Source organism: Scyliorhinus torazame, chromosome 6 (genome assembly GCF_047496885.1).
Source record: "Scyliorhinus torazame isolate Kashiwa2021f chromosome 6, sScyTor2.1, whole genome shotgun sequence".
NCBI classification, from domain to species: Eukaryota; Metazoa; Chordata; class Chondrichthyes; order Carcharhiniformes; family Scyliorhinidae; genus Scyliorhinus; species Scyliorhinus torazame.
In genome coordinates, this window is record NC_092712.1 from 262,542,824 (window position 1) to 262,561,751 (window position 18,928).

Consider the following 18,928-nt stretch of genomic DNA (forward strand, 5'->3'; position numbering starts at 1 on the left):
AGCTGTGAACGCTCATGAAGCTGCCACGTCTTCTATGGTGTCTACCATTGCTCTGTTGGAAGCTCTCTTTCCTGAGTCAAAGGATTTTACTTCAAATCCCTGAGATAAAGTTCTAGGCAGACAGTGCACTACCGAAGGCCTGTGCTGTGTTTTCAATCAATTGTTAAATTGAGGCCCTGCCCCGTCACAGAAACATAGAAAATAGAATCAGGAGGAGGCCATTCGGCCCTTTGAGTCTGCTCCGCCATTCATTATGATCATGGTTGATCATCAAGTTCAATACCTTGATCCCGCCTTCCCCCCATGATTCCTTTAACCCCAACAGCTATATCTAATTCCTTCTTGAAGTTACGCAATGTTTTGGCCTCGTCTACTTTCTGTGGTAGTGAATTCCACAGATTCACCACACTCTGGGTGAAGAAATTTCTCCTCACCTCAGTCCTAAAAGACTTACCTCTTATCCTCACACCTATGATGCCTAGTTCCCCCACCATCGGGAACATTCTTTCTGAATCTACCCTGTCTAATCCTGTTAGAATTTTGTACGTTTCTATGGGATCCCCTCTCACTCTTCTAAACTGTCAGTCCTATTAGCTTGATGTTGTAGCCATCTGGGATGGCCACTTCCCGATTACAAAGTGGACACTTTGCAAAGATTGCAGGGAAAATGGACAATATTGAGAAAACAAGCAGGTTCAGGGTTTGTCTGTTGATTGGAGCCGCAGCTCCCAGACAAGACCAAAACTGCAAACCCATTAGCATACTCATGGCCCATCTCCGGGAACAAAAGAGTCACATTTGAGAAAACGATACTAAGAACATAGAACATCGAACATTACAGCGCAGTACAGGCCCTTCGGCCCTCGATGTTGCGCCGACCTTTGAAACCACTCTAAAGCCCATCTACACTATTCCATTATCGTCCATATGTCTATCCAATGACCATTTGAATGCCCTTAATGTTGGCGAGTCCATTACTGTTGCAGGCAGGGCATTCCACATCCTTACTACTCTCTGAGTAAAGAACTTACCTCTGACTTCTGTCTTATATCTATCTCCCCTCAATTTGAAGCTATGTCCCCTCGTGCGAGACATCACCATCCGAGGAAAAAGGCTCTCACTGTCCACCCTATCCAATCCTCTGATCATCTTGTATGCCTCAATTAAGTCACCTCTTAACCTTCTTCTCTCTAACGAAAACAGCCTCAAGTCCCTCAGCCTTTCCTCATAAGATCTTCCCTCCATACCAGGCAACATTCTGGTAAATCTCCTCTGCACCCTTTCCAATGCTTCCACATCCTTGCTATAATGCAGTGACCAGAATTGCACGCAATACTCCAAATGCGGCCGCACCAGAGTTTTGTACAGCTGCAACATGACCTCATGGCTCCGAAACTCAATCCCTCTACCAATAAAAGCTAACACACCGTACGCCTTCTTAACAACCCTCTCAAACTGGGTGGCAACTTTCAAGGATCTAGGTACATGGACACCGAGATCTCTCTGCTCATCCACACTGCCAAGAATCTTACCATTAGCCCAGTACTCTGTCTTCCTGTTATTCCTTCCAAAATGAATCACCTGACACTTTTCTGCATTAAACTCCATTTGCCACCTCTCAGCCCAGCGCTGCAGCTTATCTATGTCCCTCTCTAACTTGTAACATCCGTCTGCACTGTCCACAACTCCACCGATTTTAGTGTCATCTGCCAATTTACTCACCCATCCTTCTACGCCCTCCTCCAGGTCATTTATAAAAATGACAAACAGCAGTGGCCCCAAAACAGATCCTTGTGGTACACCACTAGTAACTGGACTCCAGTCTGAACATTTCCCATCAACCACCACCCTTTGTCTTCTTCCAGCTAACCAATTTCTGATCCAAACTGCTAAATCACCCTGAATCCCATGCCTCCGTATTTTCTGCAGTAGCCTACCGTGGGGAACCTTATCAAATGCTTTACTGAAATCCATATACACCACATCAACTGCTTTACCCTCATCCACCTGTTTGGTCACCTTCTCAAAGAACTCAATAAGGTTTGTGAGGCACAACCTACCCTTCACAAAACCGTGTTGACTATCTCTAATCAAATTATTCCTTTCCAGATGATTATACATCCTATCTCTTATAAACCTTTCCAAGATTTTGCCCACAACAGAAGTAAGGCTCACTGGTCTATAGTTACTGGGGTTGTCTCTACTCCCCTTCTTGAACAAGGGGACAACATTTGCTATCCTCCAGTCTTCTGGCACTATTCCTGTAGACATAGATGACTTAAAGATCAAAGCCAAAGGCTCAGCAATCTCTTCCCTAGCTTCCCAGAGAATCCTAGGATAAATCCCATCTGGCCCAGGGGACTTATCTATTTTCACACTTTCCAGAATTGCTAACACCTCCTCCTTATGAACCTCAAGCCCTTCTAGTCTAGTAGCCTGAATCTCAGTATTCTTCACGACAACATTGTCTTTTTCCTGTGTGAATACTGACGAAAAATATTCATTTAGCACCTCTCCTATCTCCTCGGACTCCAAGCACAACTTCCCACTACTATCCTTGACTGGCCCTACTCTTACCCTAGTCATTCTTTTATTCCTGACATATCTATAGAAAGCTTTAGGATTATCCTTGATCCTATCTGCCAAAGACTTCTCATGTCCCCTCCTGGCTCTTCTTAGCTCTCTCTTTAGGTCCTTCCTAGCTAACTTGTAACTCTCGAGCGCCCTAACTGAACCTTCATGTCTCATCTTTACATAAGCCTCCTTCTTCCTCTTAACAAGTGATTCGACTGCTTTAGTAAACCGCGGTTCCCTTGCTCGACCACTTCCTCCCTGCCTGGCAGGTACATACTTATCAAGGACACGCAGTAGCTGTTCCTTGAACAAGCTCCACATTTCCATTGTGCCCATCCCCTGCAGTTTTCCTCTCCATCCGATGCATCCTAAGTCTTGCCTCATCACATCAAAATTGCCTTTCCCCCAGATGTAACTCTTGCCCTGCGGTATATACCGATCCCTTTCCATCACTAAAGTAAACGTAATCGAATTGTGGTCACTATCACCGAAGTGCTCACCTACCTCCAAATCTAACACCTGTCCTGGTTCATTACCCAGTACCAAATCCAATATGGCCTCGCCTCTCGTTGGCCTATCTACATACTGTGTCAGGAAACCCTCCTGCACACATTGGACAAAAACAGACCCATCTAAAGTACTCAAACTATCGCATTTCCAGTCAATATTTGGAAAGTTAAAGTCCGCCATAACAACTACCCTGTTCCTTTCGCTCCTATCCAGAATCATCTTTGCAATCCTTTCCCCTACATCTCTGGAACTTTTCGGAGGCCTATAGAAAACCCCTAACAGGGTGACCTCTCCTTTCCTGTTTCTAACCTCAGCCCATACTACCTCAGTAGACGAGTCCTCATCAAACGTCCTTTCTGCCACCGTAATACTATCCTTGACTAACAATGCCACCCCTCCCCCTCTTTTCCCACCTTCCCTAAGCTTACTGAAATATCTAAACCGCGGCACCTGCAACAACCATTCCTGTCCCTGCTCTATACATGTCTCCGAAATGGCCACAACTAAGGCAGACACCCTGGCGCCAGAGGAGACCAGACCAAAGCAGGCCAACGGCCACCTCGGACATGCCCAGCCATCAGGACACCCACCCCTTTATTGGATGAAATCGAATGGAACGATCGAGAAATGGCCCAATTGATTGGGGCCAAGTTCAAGGCCCGCCCAAAAGCGCGCGAAGCCCCTTTGGGCATAAGAAGGATCCCCCAAGAGAGAACTGTTCTCTTGGCTCCGGCTTTCACCGAGGAGAGACCTGCCCAACAGCTGCACCAGAACAAGTAAGTCCAAGGTCAACGCACGCTACCAGACAGATGACCTTAGCTGTTATCCCGTACCAGTTCCAACCCAGCAGCCTCAGAACCGAACAACGGCCATTGTTCCTCTGACTGAGTGGGTGCCCAAAGCTAAGTATAGGCTTTAGCAGTAGTGATAGTTTAGTCTGTAATGTTTGTGCATGTGTATATTTAACTGTGTGTGTAAATAAATAAGCATTTGACTTTGAACTAACTAACTGGTGTATCGAGTCTTTGATCAGTACTCAGTTTGAACCTTGTGGCGGTATCGAGAGATACCTAGATATACTAGAGCAAAACGTAATTAGAACTAAGGAAGGCGACCATATTGACCGCCATATTCAGAGCCAAATAAAGAGAAACACAATCAGCAACATTTACTGGCGATTCTGATGGGATTCGACTTAGAAGTGGCCTAATCACTCCGAGAGAACCCAAATTTGAATTGGAATCCAATTGGAAACAGAAAAACCACAAGTGTGAGAACGATACTGATCAAACCTCTGAGATTCGGAAGTGTGTTAATGCATGCGTACTAACGGGGATATAAGGTAAACCTGAGAGATTTTGTTGCGTAAAACTGTCGTGAGTTTTGCAGGCCGGAAAATAGTGTAAGCTGTACCCATGTTTACATCACCACTTTATCACCCCCTGTTCCAAATTCAGTAGAGAACCCAGAGAGAAAAAATGGCAATGAAGGCAATGGAACGCCTTATGAACCCCCAAGAATTTGAGGTCGCAGCGACCAGTAGAGTAGGACAGTGTCCCATATGGGAAGAGGAAATCAGAAAGTACCTCAAAGGGAAAGGATGGCCCCTTTGGAGCGAATTCTGCGCGAATGATTAAAAAGGTGCCGGGAGTATAGGACATACTTGGTGGGAGAACCTGTCATAAATCCACAAGAAGAGCTTAGGGAAAGCTCGCAAGCCGATGGCAATCGTGTCCTGCTTGGCACAGAGGAGGTCGTTCGGACGCTCCGTAGAGAGATTGAGGAGATAGACAGAAATAGTGAGGGAGATGTGAGCGAGTTTGAGAAGGAGAATAAGGAGTTAAGAGAACAGTTAGCAGCGAGGGACAGAGAGGTGGATGATGCCAAGGGGGCACATCAGTTTTGTCTCACCCATTTGAGTAATTTTCAGACCCAGTACGATAAGACCTACCAGGACATGCAATGTGCGGTCTTGGTAAAACAAGAAACTGAGCAACAAGTAGAGCAGAAACAGTGCAATGATTTAAAAGCGGCCCTACGAGCACTCCACACTTCCACGACGGAACAAAGGCAGAGCTCAGTAGATCACGCAAACTGCCGGTAGCAAATTGCAGAATGCAACCTCTGCTTTCTGTCCAGAATGGGTTTCAAAGTACATTTGGACACCAATTAGACCAAGAAAATGGCCCCGATTTGCAGGAGTTAAATGAAACTGCCCACAGATACGTATATGGGTCATGTACGCAAGAAAAACCCCAAAAGAGAAAAGCACCCCAACCCCCGACTGAACAGGCAGAACACACCCCCATGAACCCTGTAACCACACACCGCAGAGCCGCAGAAGAAGGAAACGCAGATTTCCTATGTACAACCCCGGTAACCGTAACCCAATTACGGGACGCGTGTGGAAACATTACACCGTTCCTTCCTACGTCAGACCCCCACCAGTTTTTCGCTAGAGTTAAACAGCAGGTTACCATGTACGGCCTGGACGAAAAGGAGCAAGTGAAGCTCACAGTTTTAAGCCTCGACCCTTCAGTCATGGCAGCCCTTCCCGACCCACAGCATGTTGGAGGAGGCATACTCCAAGAGATGCACACAGCGATCCTAGATGCGATCGGCTATGACAGAGGAGACCCCGTAGAAGGCCTAAACAAGTGTAGGCAAAAGAAAACAGAGCATCCCACAGCGTTTGCTGAATGCTTGTGGATACATTTTACAGCGGTATTCGGAGAATTAGCCCTCGCCCATTTGTCCGCGGATAATATGGCCAAATGGACTCGAATCCTAGTCTCTCGCGCGACAGAGGCAGGACAGAGAGCTTGCGCAAATTACGACCCCTCAGACGAGGCCCACAACGAGAAATGGGTTTTGAAGAGATTGTCCCGCTCTTGGGAACAATCCGTCTAAGGCAAAACCACACTTGCAAAACCCGAGGAAGAGCAGGCAGACATGAATCCAGTTAAAGCGCACCAGAACTCCGCATGGGTAAATGAGGGCAGAAACAGCTCACAGCAGCCTAAATCCCAGGAATGCTACAACTGTGGACAATTAGGACACTTTGCACGAGAGTGCAACGTGCCCCAAAAGCAGCAGAGAAACCAACAGACAGGCACTCTAAATAAGAATAGGGCAAGCCAATTCATAGCGTTAGCGCCCGTTCAGAGAACGCAGACATGAACGACACTGACTGACGGTGTTCAGGCTCCCCAACTTGGGTCTGCGACACCCTTTGGGACAAGTCCGGTAGACCGGTAGTAGCAGGCAAAGTCTGGGGACACCCCATAGAATTTCGTTGGGACACAGGAGGGTCCCGCACCACACTCAATTCCTCCATGATGTTTCAACGAGACACATGGTCCACAACAGACACCATCACACTCAGTGGCTTTACAGGTCATTTACAACAAGGACACATCACAGTCCCTGTAGCGATACAAATAGGGACCATTATGACCAAAAACTCCGTAGTTTTGGTCGATCTACCCCAGACAGCTGAACACATCCTAGGAATCGATATTATGAGCTCCCACACCCTCTCTTTTGATCCAGTTAATAAATGTGTATTGAGAATGGCAAAGGCAGCACGAACCCCCGCCACGCTCACAGTTGGAGACTATGAAAACAGAATTAGCTCAGTAGGAGACTTCTGGTTCGACCCTCGAGCCATTAGTCAGGACAGACAGGTTAGGGAAGTCCTGCAGCAACATAAAGCAGCATTTGCACAGCACAAGCACGACTGTGGCAAAATAGCCGGCTTGGTAAATATTACAGGCCCTGACCCCAGTCCACAAAAGCAGTATGGATTTCCACAAGAGGCAGAGGGAGAAATCTCCAAAGTAATAGAGAGTTTGCTTGATCAAGGCGTACTCAAATCAGTAGCCTCCACAAACAACGCACCAATTTGGCCCGTCAGGAAACCCGATGGATCATAGCGACTGACCATTGATTACCGGGAACTGAACAAAGTAACCCCAGTAGCAACCCCCACCATAGCCACGAGTCCAGAGACCATGCTCAAACAGGGACTCGAGTCAAAAGAAATTTCGGTTTTGGACATTAGCAATGGCTTTTGGTCCATTCCATTGGATAAAGCGTGCCAGTACAAATTCACCTTTACATTCCAGGGACAACAATATATGTGGACGTGCCTTCCACAAGGCTTCCACAACTCCCCCTCCATTTTCCACCGACAGCTGGCAAATGGACCAGCAAAGTTTTCCCGACCAGATTGTCTGGTCCAGTATGTAGATGACCTGCTACTACAGACAGACACAAAGGGAGAGCACATTTCACTTCTTGCCGAACTCCTAGGACTCCTAAAAGAAATTGGATATCAAGTCAACCCCAAGAAGACCCAGATTTTGAAGGAAAAAGTGATTTACTTGGGTACAGTAATCACTCATGGTAAACGCGAGATCGAGCAAAGGAGAATTGACTCAATCGTCAAATTGCCCCTTCCCCATAATGTCTCAGCCCTCCGGTCATTTTTAGGACTGGTTGGCTACTGCCGAAACCATATCGACGGTTTCGCCACAAAGGCAGCGCCACTATCCAAACTTCTCAAGAAGCAGGCACCTTGGGAATGGCTTCCACAGCACACGGATGCCGTGGATGGTTTAAACAGAGCATTACAGGTCCCAGATCCACTCTCCCCGTACGCAATCAAAGTTGCAAGCACCGACCGAAACCTTTCAGCCGTGCTACTCCAGGAACGCCATGACCAATTATGCCCCGTGGCATACGCCTCACGCGTGTTAGATCCTGTCGAGCAAGGATTTTCTGCCTGTGAAAGGCACCTGCTCGCAGTTTTTTGGGCAGTACAATACTTCACTACATTACAGGACTCAACCCCATCACCATTCTCACAGAACACATCCCAACACAGCTATTACTAGATGGTCGACTTAAAGATGGCACAGTCAGCCAAATCCGCGCAGCCCATTGGACCCTTCTTTTACTGGGACGGGACATTACAGTTAAAAGAACCAAGACACACACTTTCCTAGCCGATAATTTGCAATATGCAGGTACCCCACATGAGTGTGAGATCATCACCACAAAACACAACACAGGCCCATTGATTCCTAAGTCAGCTCCCAGAAAAGCAGGAAATACACCCCAGAGACCCCAGCCCACAGACACGTGCGCACCCCTGAAAATTTATGTGGATGGCTCCTCCACAGTTTTGAATCGAAAGAGAATCACTGGTTGTGGCATTTATGTAGAGGACGCGCAGGGACGCGCCTTAGATGAGATTTCACTAAGGTTGCCAGGGCATCTAGGCTCGCAGGCAGCAGAACTGGCAGCCATAGCGTACATTGTAGACCACTCTGACTCGTTTCCGTCCCCAGCAGATTATATTCGGACAGCTTATATGTCTGTAATAGCTTAACGGAATTCCTACCCCTGTGGGAAACTAGAGGATTTGTTTCCACAGACGGAAAGCCCCTACCCTCAGCCCCATTACTCCGACATATCCTAGAGACAGATAAAGATAGGGAATACGGTATAATTGAAGTTTGCAGTCACCACCGTTTTCCCCCGCCTGGTAACGTTAAAGCAGATGCCCTAGCGAAGGCAGGTTCCAGACATGGTCACTTTTGGAACCCGTCCCCGAGAGCACCCCAGTACACGCGGTTCAGGTCTCACAGACCAACATTCAGGATCTAGCAAAGGCCCAGAAGGAAGATGAAAAACTCAGGGAAGTTTTAAAAAGAACCTTCCCAGCCCCGTATGACAAGTTTAAGAACGCAATCACCATACATGACGGTGTGATTTTGAAAGAAGGCATTTATGTAGTTCCCAGCCAGGACAGGAACCAGATTATTTGTCAGTTTCATGACAATCATGGACACCAAGGCAGTGAATCCACTCTAGCCCACCTCAGACCTCTCTGCTGGTGGCCTGATTTAAAAGCCGATGTTACTCACTACATTGAAAATTGCTTGATCTGTGCCCAGAACAATCCGGACAGATATGCAAGAAAGGCTCAGCTTAGTCACACCCGCCCCGTTAATGGCCCCTGGACGAATTTGCAGATAGATTACATAGGACCCCTACCCTCCTGCAGAAATGGTTATAAGTATGTGTTGGTGGTCATCGACACCTTCACAAAATGGGTGGAAGCTTTTCCATCCAGAACGAATACGGCCAAAACAACAGCTAAAATCCTAACACAGCACATCTTTACAAGATGGGGCCTCCCACGCAGTATAGCGTCCAATCGAGGCTCCCATTTTACAGGACGAGTAATGAAGAACTTCCTCACAATTTTCGGAATCAGGTAAAAGTTTCACATAGCCTACCACCCCCAGTCAAGCGGCATTGTAGAGAGGATGAACAGAACTCTAAAAGCCACTCTCAGGAAAATGGTACAACAGAACAACAGCACCTGGGATTCAGTTCTCCCATTTGCTTTAATGTTCTTACGAAATACGGTATCCACGTCCACAGGATACACCCCCCACACCCTCATGACCGGACGCCCCATTAAAGGGACAGAGTAACTATTAGGACTGGATTTGGCCAGCCCCGTAGTCACCGCCCTCACGCATGAAAATGAGAACATAACGGCAGCCCAGCTCACAGCAGCTGTGAGACTTGGGACCAGGAGGAAACAAAGTAAAGCTTGTTTCGACAAAAAGGAACACGCCACCGAGTTTGTAGTAGGGCAGCAAGTGATGCTTTCCCTATACAACCCCAGTTCATTCCTATCCCCCAAATTTTCTGGACCGTACTCCATTTCGGTCAAAGTAAGCCCCTTGGTATACAAGATCACATATCCCAATGGCAAGTCTGCGTGGTTTCACATAAACCAGCTTAAGGCTTATGGCTCGCAGAACAACCATTCACACAACATCTTGCTCGCAGCAGCAGATGAGCATGCCCCACCCAAAGATGACATATTCCTACCCTCCCCCAGCCAGTCCATCCTGTCCTCAGCCACATCTTCAACTCCACCCCCAGAGGCACGACTGCACTTCTCCTTTCTTTCAACCAGCAACAACAGCAACAGTGATAGCGACAGCAATGACGACAGCCACAGCACTCCATGTTATGATTACACCCCTGCACCAGGCCCCACTCCCAGCGAATCCGAGTATGATTCCAGCGACCCCTTCGAAATCACATACATCAAAGCCTCTGGCCCAGACCCACTGCCCGGGGATTACGGATTAACACCTAGTAGCTCCAACCTCGACACACGATTCTGGCACTGAGACAATTTGTTCAGTCTCATCCGGAATGAGGAGATGGACCCCAATTAGCCCCAAGCAGCTTGATCCAAACTACTCCAGTCAAGAGTATGGCAGCCAGGAGAAGATGATGACATAGAGTCTGACTCCCACGAAACGAATCTCTTTGCAACCCTGTTCACGACTGAGCAATGAGGTGTCCACATGATGGCAAAAAAAAAGGAACCGATGGAGAGATACAGTGTCCTTTCTGATGGAACCTGCACCATCTTTGTTGTATGTTTGTTTGTTTAATGTACATGTTTGTTGTTTGTGAATTAAAAAGTTTTTCATGGCCCCACGCCACCACCCTTTTGACGCCCAATGGCTGTTAATGGAACAAGTTTGTCCACAGACAACCGTTCAGAGGAACTAGTTTGTCGGCAGACACCACTCATAGCAACTCTCCTGATTCGGTCACAAGGGGCGGCCCCCCATGACGACCACATTCTTACCCGTTCTTGCCGGTCACTCAGGCAGTGCAGAAACGGCACTGGTCCCCGCCCTGCCTGAGGACACCCCTCTGGTCAGCTACGCTCAGGTAGAGCACATACGGCACTAATCACCGTCCTACCCGTGGATTTCACCCATTCCTTACCCGCAGCGGCCCATACGCACCCCATTTTGGCACTTTCAGTTCAAAATTCTTTTGTTTGTTTTTGGCGACCCTTAGGTTGCTTCCGTATGCTACTTACATCCTCAAACACTAGGATGGTAGATCACACAGACTGTGAGACGGCTCGCACTGTGTCCGTATTTTTCTCGGATGTCTTGTCCAAAGATTCGGTTTTAAAAAAATAATGAGGGAGTCACAGATGGTGACCAATTATAATGGGTAATTGGCAACAAAGGACAGACAGACAGGCATACGAGATCTTAAGCAAGATAATAATAGATATTATGCTTGTGTCCATAGAACTCCGGAACCTCAGGAACCCCAGAGGAAGAAAAAGAAGACAGAAAGACGGAAAGATGAAGACAACCTTCATGTTCTACACCTGGATCCCAGCGGGATCCCTTCAGTTGCGCGCGGACGCTACCCCCTGACCCCTACCACACAGGGCGTGAATGATTCCCACCCCTGCCATACACTGTACCCCGAGATAGTTAACCCCGAGACGGTTACCGACACCCCAACTTGGTGTGACAATTTTATAACCTGGTATTCACTATCGTACATAGTAGAATCACTCTTAGTACTGGCGATTCTCTGCAGTGTCGTGCAGACACTTAGACTCAGAAAATGGCAAAGGAGAGCCTACCTTTCTCGCACCCCGGTATACACGTTTAGGTCCCCTATTTTCGGACTTCACCAAACCCCCAAACCCCTTGAGTGAATTAAAGTGCATCCGTTTTTCTTTGTGTGTTCTGTTCAATAAAGAAATGTAAACCTCTGTGCTTGACTGCCAAGCCAGAGAAACTTGTGTTGCTGCTATTTGTACATGTAAAGTGTTGTAGATTATTTTTGACTGTTTGAGTGAGGATAGTTTATTGAGGATAGTTAGAGGTTCCAGTTTTTAAATTTTGTAATGCATGCCTGAATGTCATAGCGCCCCGTAGAGTTTTATACTAATGTATGTAAGTAAAATGATTTTAGGTACAAATTGCGTTTCATAGGATAGGGCAGTGTAGAGCCCGTGAAGTGCTTATGGGTGCCCCGCTTGGCCAGAGAACGAAGACGACGCGGTAAAGTGATCCTTCACGTTTCACGTTGAGGATCACAAGCAGGGAGTGTAGTCATCTGGGATGTCCACTTCCCGATTACAAAATGGACACTTTGCAAAGATTTCAGGGAAAATGGACAATACTGAGAAAATAAGCAGATTCAGGGTTTGTCTGTTGATTGGAGCCACAGCTCCCAGACAAGACCAAAACTGTAGGCCCATTAGCATACTAATGGCCCATTTCCGGGGACAAATGAGTAACATTTGAGTAAACAATACTAAGGCAGACACCCCGGCGCCAGAGGAGACCAGACCAAAGCAGGCCAACGACCACCTAGGACACGACCAGCCATCAGGGCACCCACCCCTTTATTGGATGAAATCGATAGGAACGATTCAGAAACAGCCCAATTGATTGGGACCAAGTTCAAGGCCTGCCCAAAAGCACGTGAAGTCCCTTTGGATATAAGAAGGATCCCCCAAGAGAGAATCGTTCTCTTGGCTCCGGCTCTCCCCGAGGAGAGACCTACCCAACAGCTGCACCAGAACAAGTGAGTCCAAGGTCAACGCACGCTACCAGACAGACGACCTTAGCTGTTATCCCGTACCAGTTCCACCCCAGCAGCCTCAGAACCGAACAACGGCCATTGTTCCTCTGACTGAGTGGGCGCCCAAAGCTAAGTATAGGCTTTAGCAGTAGTGATAGTTTAGTCTGTAGTGTCTGTGCATGAGTACATTTAACTGTGTGTGTAAATAAATAAGCATTTGACTTTGAACTAACTAACTGGTGTATCGAGTCTTTGATCAGTATTCGGTTTGAACCTTGTGGCGGTATCGAGAGATACCTAGATATACTAGAGCAAAACGTAATTAGAACTAAGGAAGGTGACCATATTGACCGCCATATTCAGAGCCAAATAAAGAGAAACATAATTAGCAACAATGTAAAATATCCCATGGTGTAAGAAGAGGTGAAGAAGTCCCCTGGCCAATATTTATCCTTCAACCAACAGTTTAAAACAACAGATGATCTGGGGCTGGATTCACCGTTTCTGAGACTAAGTGTTGACGCCGGGGCAGGATTAGTGGAGTTCTACAACAGCAAAATTGGTGCCGCATCTGGACCAATTCATCGACCGTTAAGGGGCTGTTACCGGCGGCACGTGGAGCACTATCGATTCCAAATGTAAAACAGTGTCGGATTCGCCAGGATCAGGATTGGCACTCAAGAGGCTGACAAGCTGCAGCTACATATGAGCACTCCACCCCCCACACACACTCATCCCAACCAACAAGATGACACTGGTTGCGCTGGACCGCACGCCCATCCTTTTGATGGGTTGTCTGGAGCCAGAGGGGCGTGGCCTTGGAGGACACCCATACGTCCCATAGCACTAAGTTCACAGTAGTCAGTTAGTGGTGTGCGCAGCCATGGCTGCCTTGCAGGCTGTGGCAATGGTGTTCCGTGCCCGTCCACCCTGACCCCATAGCCCACCTCCTGGCCACCCCTCCACTCCCCCCGCTATGCCCCCCCGGCCCTGGTAGAAGCTTCCGACCAGCGGCACAATTGTCAGCAAACTATGGCGATGTTGGAGACTTTCTGTACCCCCTCTCTCCCCCCTCAGCAACCACGGTGCCTGTTTCCCCATTTTTTAAAGCACAAGAGAAATTCGCTGTCGGGAATTCTCTCCAGTGGAGGCAAAAGACCGCGGAGGCCCCGGAGAATACCGGGTCAGGCCCGCGTGAACCCGGCTCCTCCCAAGATTCCAGCGTCAAAACCAATTCTTTGCCTACTCGCGTATCCCGATTCCTGCATCAGCCGAAGGAGAATCCCGCCCCAGAATCTTTGTTGCATTGCTATTTTTGGGAGCTGACTCTGTGCAAATTGCCTGCCATATTTCTTACAACAGTGGCTACACTTCACATGAGCTTTACTGACTGTAAAATATTTTGGGATATCCTGAGGATGTAACAGGCAAATATATCAATGTCAATTCTTTCTTTTGTTTATCCCTATCTGTGACCTGAACTCCCTTCAATTTCAGCTTCTTATAGGGAGCGCGGTAACTTTGAATGGACCCTATGCCAACGCAAGCCTTTCTTTTCTTTTGTATTTCCAAAAGATGGTTATGTCTGACTGCATTGGCCGCCTTCAAAGGCCTTGTCAACCATTGCACGGTGTTGTATATAGTATCAGATTGTGCAAGTGGACAGCCACGCTGAAAATGATACCCTTTTATTAATAGGCCACAGCAGCTTCCACTTCCTTGCTTCACAGCAAAGGAAAGTCACAAACTGGTCCTCCAGCTATGAGGTTCCTGAGCTATTATAATATGTTTCTCCTTATTTATGCCCTGAGATTCACCCTGTGATCCCTGCTCCAAGTGACTAATTCTCTGTGTCGGATGTATTTGGGCTGCTGCTTGTGATTCGAATCACGCAGAATGCTGTTGAGTGCTTTTTGAAAAGTGAGAATGAAAACCAGAAGTATGTTAAATTGCTGGCTGTAACACATCCCTTTGAACATCCCTTTAAATGGTTACGTATCAATATGCTGTATGGCGTGGTATCATACACCGTATATGCATATTTCTACCTTTAACAGGTGTGCCTCCAGCTGCCAAGCTCCTTACCTATATAATTCCCTACATAAATCTCTCTGACTCCCTAGCCGGGATTCTCCGACCTGGCGGCGGTTCGGAGAACCCCCGGGAGGGGGTGAGAATCGCACCCCGCTGCCCCGACGCCGGCTTCCCCATTCTCCGGCGCCGATTCTCAGACGCTCGCGGGATTCCCGCTGCACCGGCCCCCGGCGATTCTCCGGGCCCCGATGGGCTGAGTGGCCGAAGAATTTGGCCGAGTCCCGCCGGCGTGGGTTACTCAGGTCCCACATGGCGGGACCTGGAAGGTGAGTGTGAGGGAGGGGGGGGGGGGGAGGGGGGGGCGGGGGAACCGACCCCGGGGGGGGGCCCCCGTGGTGGCCTGACCCGCGATCGGGGCCTACCGATCAGCGGGCAGGCTGGTTCTGTGGAGACCTACTTTACTCCACGCCGGGCCCCTGTAGGTTTCCGCCATATTGCCTGGGGGCTGGTGCGGAAATACGACGGCCATAGCGCGCATGCACGGATATACGCCGGCCGTAGCGCACATGCACGGATATACGCCGGCCATTCCGCGCGCGTGCGGAATCACGCTGGCCGTTCCGCGCATGCGCGAACTCGCGTGGGCCGTTCTGCATCGGCTGGAGTTGCGTGGACCACTCCGGTGCCGACCTAGCCCCCTAGGAAGGGGAGCATTCCCCATTATCAGGGACTGCTGACGCTGGAGTGGTTGGCGCCACTTTTCACGCCGGCGTGGGGACATAGCCCCATTATTAGAGAATCACGCCCCTTATCTCTCTCCCTCCCCACTTACCTTACCCTCCTCTTTGATCACGCTTTTTGTCACCTGCCTTAAAATCTCTTTGTGTGGCTCAGTATCAGAGTTGTTTGACAATGGTCCCACGAGGAATGTTGGAATGTTTTACAGTGTTAAAGGTGCTACATTCCCGTACCAGCCTCCCCGAACAGGCGCCGGAATGTGGCGACTCGGGGCTTTTCACAGTAACTTCATTGAAGCCTACTTGTGACAATAAGCAATTATTATATTGTATAAATGCATTGTATCAGAGCCTGTGAGTGGCTAAGTGAGTTTGGGACATCCCTGGTCGGTCCTCCAGGACTTGTGAAATGTTACACCCCGATCCCACAATGCATTATCACCCTCATGGCAACACCACCCTACCATCTACCAGACCTCAATGATCCCCCGGTCTGCCTGCCTGGCCCTGGAATCCTCCAACCATATCAAACTGTTCTTGAGGGTGCCCTGTCCTTGAGGCGCTCTTTCCTTGGTCTCACTCCCCCTTGGGCCTGCTCGGGCATTTGATAAGACCATGGCTGATCTGACTGTGGTCTCAACCCCATCTTCCTGTCTGCCCAACTTGGCCTGAGAAGCAGCTCTTGGGGGTTCTGTCCTGAATTGGATGGTGTCCTGGATAGTAAGGATATTATTAACCATCATCTTGGAGGCATTCCACCTTCCTTGCTCCTGCAATCCTCATATTGTCAATCAAATCCTAATTTACTTTCTTGAAGGTGGACAGAGGCCTTGAAATGTGCAGCCCTTATCCCACCTAGTTATGTTTGTTTCTGTCATAATTTTCTTGTACCCCAAGCAGCATGGGGAGGGGTTGGCACAGTGTTATTGTCACTGGACTAGTAATCCAAAGACCAGTGGCAATGCTCAGGGGACCAGGGTTCGAATCCCGACGGTGAAATTTGAATTGAGTAAAATCTCAAATTAAAAAGCCTAATGGTGACCATCAAACCCTTTTCAATTTCCATAACAACCCACTCTTGTCCTTCAGGGAAGGAAATCTGCTCAGTCCTTCGCCGGTTCGGCCTACATTTGACTCCAGAACCACAGCAATGCGGTTGACTCTCAAATGCCCTCTGAAATGGCCTAGCCAGCCACTCAATTCAAGGGTAATTAAGGATGGGCAATAAATGCTGGCCCAGCCAACGATACCCACATTCCGCAAATGAATAATTTAAAGAAAGGTTGGATGGGTGCAGGGGCATGGTGGACAGGCAGGGCTTAGGAGCAGCTGGTGGTCCTGCGGAGTGGGCTAGCTGATAGTGTTACTGGTGAGGCCTCTATCTTGAGAGGGGCAGTGTGCCAAGGAGGGTGCCAAAGGACATGGTGCTGTTCCCCTGCTTCCCCTGCAGTGGGGCTGCCCTTCTGATGAATGAACTGAGGAGTGGCAGCACCTGGTGGGCCACTGATTGAGCTTGGCCACGCCTCTCCCATTGATGGGTCAGCTGGGGTCTGAGAGTTTCCAGAGGGGAATCCTGGGTGGGTTCCCAGATGACCAGAGGCTCTCTGAACATTTACAGGACACAGTGAGCAGTCAGCAGAGTGAACAGCCAGGGGCTGTAAGTAGCAGCAAAGGGGTGAGTTTAAAACAAACACTGCGGTAATGACAGCCTGAGCCAGTAACCTCGATCCCGAGGGGGACACCCCAAATCCACGGAACTGTCACCAAGTTGCTTCTCACTACTCCCCCCAACCCATACAGGCACCACACAGCAAGCCAACGATTTTGGAGTTTCTAAAAGTTTCCTTATCTTCTCGTTTCCCCTTAGCCCAAGCCCCATTTGTAAATACTCAAGTCAAATCGCACCTGCGTGACTTGCACCTGAGAGGGACAGAGCATTGTGGAAGGGCAGAGCATTCTGTGCCAAACCCGTTAATTATGTTAAAATCCATGCAAAGGACGGTTTTGCATGGACCCGCTGGTGCAGGGTGCAAACTTCGATATTGTCGCCAGGGAGGGACCGGAACATGGCGTTGGAATTGGCGGCAAGCACCAATCTCGATTTTTGTGTTACGTGCGATTCTCCGCCCGGTCACGAATCGTGCTTTCGGCGTCCAGCAAAATGGAGAAATCAGCCCACTATCTAAATACTCATAAAAGGCTTAGAATCTCTAAAATGCGGAAGAAGGCCATTCAGCCCATCGAGTCTGCACCGACACTCTGAAAGAACACCCTACCTAGGCCCACGCATTCGGCCTATCCCCTTAACTCAACCTAACCTTGGGCACTAAGGGGCAATTTATCTTGGTCAATTCACCCAACTTGCACATCCTTGGACTGTGGAAGGAAACAGGAGCACCCCATGCAGACACGGGGAGAACTTACAACCTCCACACAGTCACCCAATGTCAAAATCAAACCTGGGTCCCTGGCACTGTGAGGCAGCAGTGCTAACCATTGTGCCACTGTGTAGCAAGCTGTCGGAGGAGAGCCTCACCCATTGGCGACATAAATTGGTGATTCAGGTCCAGACATCAGACCGTAAGATATAAGCAGCAGTTGGCCATTTGGCAAGTCTGCTTTGCCATTCAATGAGACCATGACTGGTCTGATATGATCAACTCAACTTTCCCGCCTTACCTCCATAACCCTTGATTCACTTACTGATCAAAAATCTGCCGAACATGTCCTCTGCGCCATTTTCTGACCGTTTCCCTGAGCAGAGGATTTTGGGTAGAGCAAGCCCAAATGTCTGATGTGTGATGACCGGCAAGGTGAGTCTCCGAACCAGCACAATGGAGACGTGAAATCATCTCCATTGACTGGATATATTAACAAAAGAAAAATTCTCACTGTAGCTTGTGGTTCGCTGAAATGAAACAAGAAGAAACTGGAAGTTCATCTCCTAAGGTCATAAAGGCCTTTTGAGTTGCATCTCACAGAATCCATGTGATGAATGAGGCCTGCATCAAACAGGTGTTCAGTGGGCAGGTGGTAGGGGAGCGGGGGAGAGAGGTGCTGCACCAGACGGAGTTTGAACCCCTGCCTCTGGTCGCTCTTTGAAATTCCATAATCAATGTTGAATTTGTACCGGAACTATCTGTCAAAATACACAAATGTCAGTCAGAAATTCATTCCACATTTTCCAGCCTCAGCAGTTCAGGGACTACACAGTGAGAAACACTCTCGGTCTGTAATATTCTCAATTTTTTGCACGAACATTATGCTTTCTTTGTTCTGTCTTCGCTTTGTGTCAGAGCAGCGACTGTGGGTGCATGGCCAGCAAGATACCAAGTTGTGTGCCAGTGAATTCTTAACGTCTTGAGAGCGATGCTTCTTCTCAGGTCATGTTGACAAGTCAGGGTTATTTTAATCTGTTGGCAGAGTTGGGTTGCTCATTGCTGCAGGTTTTAAGAAGCTTTGCACTCCAAGTCACAGGATAGAAAAGCGAAATTGATTTGAACTAAATGAGATTGCGTTCTGAGTTAATTCCCCATCATGTGAATGAGACTAATGAATACACAAAGCACCCAAGGTATATATTACTGACCTCCATTTGGAGCAGCTTGCCAGCAAAAAAAAAA